The following is a 6,255-nucleotide window of genomic DNA, read 5'->3' on the forward strand; positions in this document are numbered from 1 at the left end:
TTATATCATCTCCAATTATTCTTTCCTGAACGGAAGTTTCCGTTTACTTCTTTTTGTACTATTTGGCTACCATTTGTGTGTTTATGACTATTGCTTTCGGTCGATCGAGTTTGTGTTCTGATATACCATTACATCCCTCTTATTATCTGTATATACTCTACGCTCAAGAAAGAATGTGTTTCTGCGTATAATAAAGCGTTTTTTCACTGCACGTTTTTATCTGTAAAGAAGTAAAGAAAAAACTTGAAAGAACAAATAAAAGGAACTATCTGTCGATTTAAGCGAGATAGAAACCACTCACCGGAAGGAGATCACTGTTTTCACACCACCAACCGAAATATCACAATGTAGGATACCAATCTGCAGCGCCACTGGTCTTCAATCAATACCGGGTAAAAATACATTAGCAGAATAAAACTGCAATGACGATAACAATATTGGTGGATGCTTAAGCTTTAACCAGGAAATTACATAAAACCTTTAGAGATGGGAAATATATAGTTCATTTGTAGCAAAACAGACGAAACCGTTGGAGAGCTAAAAGAGAAGAAAGAACGACTGATGAACTGAAATATTAACACGGAAGCTACTTGCGGATAATGGCTTTGTGTGGCTGGAAAATCGTTCTGGTCCTTAAGTTGGGTCAACAGATACGTTCGGTGGCCAAATCGAACTAGGTAGCTGTAGTAGACGAAGGTGCGAGACCATGAGCAGTTTCGGAAACTCTTGCAGCAGCTCAAGCCGCAAAGCGGTTTTAACACAGGCTACGTGATAAGCTGGCGAAATTTTAACCTATTTCAACGGAAAATCGTCGTTCATGTGATCGATTAGGTCGAATGATGGATAAATAAAATCACAAGTTAATAAAAATGAACTGAACCGAAACTATTCATCGGCTGCTTGTTTCTTCTTGTTTTGGGCGAACCATGCGAGCTTGTAAACAAACATTGACAGGTCTCCCCCACAATGGCGCCCAAAAAAAGCTATAAAAATCAACCTTCTAAATATATACACCTTGTTTCTGATTTACTCTCGTCCATCTCGTTGTATGTTCCCTCTCGTTCCTGTGGTGAATTCCGCTCATTTTCACTAAATTTTTGTGATTCTTTATTACGTTCCGATTGTTTATTACAATCCGTCTTGCGCAGCCAACAGCTCTCTTCGAGATCAATTACAAGACTGAAGTTTTTCGTCGTTCTGCTTCCTCAGTCGCCGTATGTTTTCGCCCTGCTCTCCGGTTTCGCTTCTGTCATCTCTCAGCTTTTCGGGTGCTCCCTTGTTTTTAAATTGAACGTTATTGTGCAGCTTGTACTTCCATATCGCTGGATTATTCGAATCTCATTTTAATAAATTTCTTTCTCTACCGTTCATTCTTTCGGACGCTCAGATTTAGTTTTCCTTAATATTTGTTTTTATCTTATATTTAATCCCTAGTACTAATCCCTACATCTTCCCTCTAATCTACTCTTATTTATTCTATCTGGTATATAATGGCGTCCTTATATCTATTAGGCTTTCGTATCTCTCGTTTTGGTCTTTTGTTATGTTCTACTTCGTAAGGCGCTGTCATTATTACTTCCTCGTTTGAATTTGTTTCATCTGCCTCGCTCTGTTCTCTTATGCTTTGAGCAGGTGCACGTTTCACTTCCTTTACATTCCGACTTAGTTTAATTCCATTCTCGCTTATTATTACTACTTTTGCTCCTTCTCTTGCAAGTACTTTGAACCTTTCGCTTGAGAAAGTTGGGTCTATTTTGTTATTCTGCGTAATCGTTGTCACTACCGTGTCTCCTACTACAATGTCGTTCTCTTTAGCCCCGTGGTGTTTGTCTGCGAACTGCTTGCTTTGTAGCTTGGCTAAGGCATCGCTTTCTCGTAGTGCTACTCGATCTAGAGGCTCTTTTGTTTCCCAAAGACATGGAAATGTACCCCGATAGCGCCAGCCAACGAGCAGCTCGAATGGAGTCACACCTAAACGAGAGTGGTGTTTACGAGTATTGTGGGTATGGACAAATTCCTCCAAACCCACTCTCCAAGGCTTGTTTTCCTGCCTAGCCGCAGCCACTGCTTTTATTATACCCTGGTTTTGCCTTTCCACCGCACCGTTCGATTGCGCGCTTAAAGGGATAGATTTTCTAACCTTTACCCCTTTTTTTTCCCAATAGTTTTTAAATTCTGAACTCTGGAACGGTGGTCCATTATCGCTCTGAATAATAAGGGGCAGGCCCCATACTGAAAAAAATTTACATAACGCTTGATTTGTGCTTCGTGCGTCTGTGTGTTTCATTTCCGTAACGTGCAGATACCGAGAGTATGTATCTACACAAATAAGAAATTCTCCAGACCCACATTTTGGTAAACTCAAAAAATCTATTTGTAAGATTTCCCATGGCCCATTTGGAAGCTCTCTACTAGAAAGTGGAATTGGTAGATTTCTCCTTGAAATTAATAAGCACGTTTCCCAAGCATTAACGTAATCGGTTGCATCTTTAGTCATGTTAGGCCACCAAAAAAAATCTCGAAGAATTCGTTTTAAGGCGCCGATTCCCACATGACCACAGTGAGCTGCTTCTAAGGCTCTGCTGCGAAGAGATGAAGGAAGAATTACTTGATCTTTTTAAAAACGATTGGACCAAGCGTTCTTAAATGTTTTGCTTCTGATTCGTAGCGGATGAGATGCTTCGGCCATTGTTTTATATTAATGCATTGCCTAACTTCCTCTAGCTCCTGATCTATTTCTGAAGTCTTTTGTATTTCTGCCCATGAAATGGTCATAGTACCGGCATCCAAAGAAAACAGTAAATGCTTTTCGTTTTCTTCATCGAAGGCTTCATCGCTCTGGGATTTACTAATTAACCTGGATAGTGCATCAGCAACATTCAATTCTCCTGGTATTCTCTTTATCTCAAACCTATATGGAAGTAATCGCAACGCCCAAGTCTCCGCGCGCGTAATGGATCTTTTTCCGCAACGGTGAGAGCCTCGGAATATGAATTCATTTGCCTCAGAATCTGTTCTTATGGTAAACAATTTGTTGATTAGATAGTAAGAAAATCTTTCAACCCCCCAAACTATTGCTAACGCTTCTTTTTGAGTTTGAGGATATTTCATTTCCGTATTCGTTAATGATTTTGAAGCACAAGTAATTATACGAGGGCTCCCTTTTTCATTAAATTGAACAAGGACTGCACCAAGTCCTACAGGTGAAGCGTCTACAAAAAGCTCTGTTCTGTCCTCTTGGTCGAAGTAACCTAGTTTGGTAATTGATTTAAGTGCCTCCAATTTTAAAAAGTTAAACTCTTCTTCTTTTTCTCTTCCTCAATAAAAATTGGTAGATTTCGCTAGTGCCCTAAGGCGCTCGGTTTTCTCTGCCCTGTGTAAAATAAATCTTTCCGTGAAATTCATTAAACCCAGGAAGCTCTTAACCTCAGCTATCGTTTCCGGCCTACGAAAGTTCTCAATTGCTTTCTTTTATCCTCCTCCACTCTCCAACCGTCTCCAGATAAGCTAAATCCTAGAAACTTTACGGTCCTTGTTCCAAAAATACACTTATTAGAGTTCAAGCGAACGTTATGGTAACGTAGCTTTTCAAGAGTCATTTTCAGATTCATGTCGTGTTCTTCTTTTGAGGATCCATAAACTAGGATATCATCCAAGTAATTTAAAGTTCCAGGACATCCTGCGAGAACCAAAGTTTGCAATATCTCCTGGAAGATATCGGGTGAATTACATAAGCCAAATGGTAGTCGTTTAAATCTGAATGTGCCATTCCCCGCGAAAAAAATTGTAAGGTGCCTAGATTTTTCATGAAGTTCTACGTGAAAAAAGCGCTACTGAGGTCAATCGTTGAAAACCATGACGCTTCGTTAAGCCGGGAAAGAATTGCCTCAAGAGTCGGCATTTTAAAGGGTGTTCTAATGATGGTTTTGTTTACTCCCCTCAGATCTACAACGAGTCGTATGTCGTTTTTGCCTTTAGGGACAACAAGAAGAGACGAACAAAATGATCTCTCCATATCATCGGTTACACGTTCTATTATACCAGAGGATAGTAGATCGTTTAGCCTTTTTTCCGTTTCGAGCCTAAAAGCTGGAGGAATACTCGTATAAACGTTGCGAGAAGGAGGTAAATTTTTATCATAGTTGAGAACTATGGGGTCAACCTTAAACTTGGGGAATTCGTTATCAATCGACAGTACGAAAATTTCTCCTGGAAGTAAACGCGGTGTATTACTTGCCCTATAATCGCTTATCGGAGTGTTTACTCCCATCTGAAGTACACTGTATCTTGTTGCCGTGCTCCTACTTAATAGTGCTCGAGCCTTTTCAACAACATAAAACTTTTCCGTTAATATTGGGCGATCTTCGGTTACAAATAGTTCTGCTACAAATGTGGCCAACACAGGTATGTCATTCTGCATGCCATACGCTCTTAATGGTTTGTCAGTTCCATCAATAATGCTATATATAGGACTTACAGTCGGACCATTAGCCACTAGCTTATTGAATGTTACCTCATCTATAGTATTTACATCTGCCCCAGAATCAATAAGAAATTGAACGGGGACGCCTGCTACATAGCCCGTTATCAACCCTTCATTATATGTTTCCTTAGTATTTATTACCGGATCCGACCGTGATACCGCGAGGTTGGTTACATGATCATTATCCTGCATCTGAAAGACCACCTAAAATATCAATAAAAAAATATTTATTGATGACTAAATCTTTTATAAATCTTATAAAAAATGAATCATTATATTGAATAGACATTAATAAGCAGTGTATGTGTTCCACCTTTTTTAATTTTTGGAATCCTCTATAATTTTTATTACTCTTATTGTTCAGCAAAACTTAAAATTCTTTTTAATGTGTTGGATATTTTAGTTTTCAAGAATTAAAATACGAATGCAAATTTTTAAAAAAATTTTATCGTTGACCATTGGAAGTACATGAGAATTTCAATTATTCTGAGTTTATAATGTCTCAGGAGGGAACGTGTCACTTACAGGTTTGCTATCTGGGTTGGGATCATCGTTCACACCTGATTCCGTTACCGCAGCAATCTTCCTGTATTTACTAGGGTATCCTTCCAGATCCTCGAGTGAACGACGTTTTACACTAACGTTGGTGTTTGAATTGCAAGCACGCTCAATATGTCCCTTTTTGTTACATTTGCGGCATTGCTTATCTAAAGCATGACAATTTTCTGGAAGATGAAAATAACTGGTGCATCTCCAGCATTGTTGACGCCGTTCACTAGAATTCCTTGTCCCGCTACCAAAACGTGAGAACCTGCTTTTAGCTGCATACTGGTTCTGCTGAGTTCCACCATATCTCTGATGATAGTTAGTAGGAGAACCATTCCAACCTCTTTTTGTTCACGTTGGGAACGTTCCAAATTTTGTCCCGGTCTTGAATGGGAGCCATAGGATACAGCCGCTACTGAAATTGCTGTTGAAGTGTGCGGATGATTCTTTGCGAAAAGTTTTTCGTTGAGGTTATCCATCTCACAAGTACGTACTCTATCTAGAAGATCGGCAATTGACCCGTTTTTACGAAGGATTTTTCTTCCGGCAACACGTACTTGCGGATTGACTGCATGAGTTTGCAGAACGTCAACAACTGTTTCGACGATTTGTACTCCTCCGAGACCGCAAAGTTTGGCGGATTCCAGGACTCGTTTTACATAACTTGAATCCGCCTCGTTTGGGTTTGGAGTCATTGAACGCAAACGTTGTTTTTGCAGAAACACGTAGTCTCTGGAATTGTAAAATTGTCCTAAACGCTCCATCGCATTGGAATAAGGAGCCTGTTGTGAGTTTGTTATAGTATCGTTTGACGCTATTCCTTCTAACATATCGATTAATTTGTTTCCCGCCTTCATTTTGAATGCGTTTATTTTCATAAACTCCTCTGAAATGCCGGCAAATTCCATTGCAGCCTCAAAAGTATATTTCCAGCGTTCGAATGACTTCTTATCTATTTCGTCCTCGCCTTCTTTGGGATTGCACGTGGGGATTTGCAACGTTGCAAACGACATTGAAGTCATAATCGAAGACTCATTAGTAGGAGGAATTGACGGTTGAATCAATGTTGAAGATAGTGGGGGTGTCTCGACCATGAATCGTAATTCAGATGGTTCTTCCAGCCAGTTGTTGACCCGACAAACTATTTTGCGTTTGGCCTTTTTATTATCAGCCGTTTTTGTTTTGCTGTGGAAATACATTAAATAGGAGGCATATATATAACAAGA

Source organism: Anopheles arabiensis, chromosome 2 (genome assembly GCF_016920715.1).
Source record: "Anopheles arabiensis isolate DONGOLA chromosome 2, AaraD3, whole genome shotgun sequence".
NCBI lineage: Eukaryota > Metazoa > Arthropoda > Insecta > Diptera > Culicidae > Anopheles > Anopheles arabiensis.